This window comes from Penaeus monodon, chromosome 19 (assembly GCF_015228065.2).
Source record: "Penaeus monodon isolate SGIC_2016 chromosome 19, NSTDA_Pmon_1, whole genome shotgun sequence".
NCBI classification, from domain to species: Eukaryota; Metazoa; Arthropoda; class Malacostraca; order Decapoda; family Penaeidae; genus Penaeus; species Penaeus monodon.
Window position 1 is genome coordinate 40,895,997 of NC_051404.1, and position 939 is coordinate 40,896,935.

The 939-nt window shown below is 29.3% G+C and overlaps 1 protein-coding gene across 1 annotated transcript in view; it reads right to left on the reverse strand.

Moving 5' to 3' along the window:
- The window catches only part of LOC119585239 (putative uncharacterized protein MYH16), a gene marked incomplete at its 5' end in the record, with an annotated part of 81,296 nt that overhangs the window by 64,259 nt on the left and 16,098 nt on the right, over positions 1 to 939 (reverse strand).

Below are 939 nucleotides of genomic sequence, written 5' to 3' on the forward strand. Positions count from 1 at the left end.
GTTTTACCAAAACATCACTAAGCATCTTAACTATAGATCTATCAACAATAATACACTTTGAGTAAGAATCTCAAAAGTGAACGAAAATGATTATATTCCTTAAAATAATAATTACTATTTTCCTATTTGCATCAAAACATTGCATTAATGAAGAAGGCCTAAAGACTAAATATATTACCACAAAATAATTTAATCAGGTCTTTCTATCAAAGAATAATAACTGAAAACCATCCAACTTTTAAAAAATAATAATCCCTAACACAATAACATGCACATAATAACTCAACAAACTATCACAATCCAAGTACATGAAATGGATTAAAACAATAAAAAGAGAAGAAAAAAAAATCCAACGTTGTATATACTCACAATCTACAGTGTACTTGAAGATGTGTGTAAATCAACACAAAGGCTAATTCTGCCAGATCGAGTCTAAATCAGAAAAGATGTAAGAAGCACACCATAAATTGACATTGAATCGAGTGTGTTTCAAGTTTATGTGTATTTATGCTAAGCCTACATGCCGTGTCCGTGTGTAAGTTGTGAGAGGTACAAGCCGCATTATTAAAATTACCTTACCGAAAACGTTCAGGTTGTATTAATATCGGTCTTACATAACGTTTCGTATTTCATTTTTAAAAAATCATATGTTTTTCGTATTTGTTATTAATGACTGGTGTTATATATCGATACCATAAATGGTGGCTAATTTTATGTAATAATGACACTTCCTGGTGGTATATATACACTGAAACAATATTTTATTGTATGCAATATCTTTTTGTATGCAATTTTGTGGATGTTTGTCCATAATATTGTGAACTATTGCGCATTACTTATTCACTGGATATAGTAGAGGTAAATATCAACGGTAAAACAGTATGTTTTTTTATATATGTGCATCCTCCATAAAACATAGGAGAAATTATTTTTTCGTTT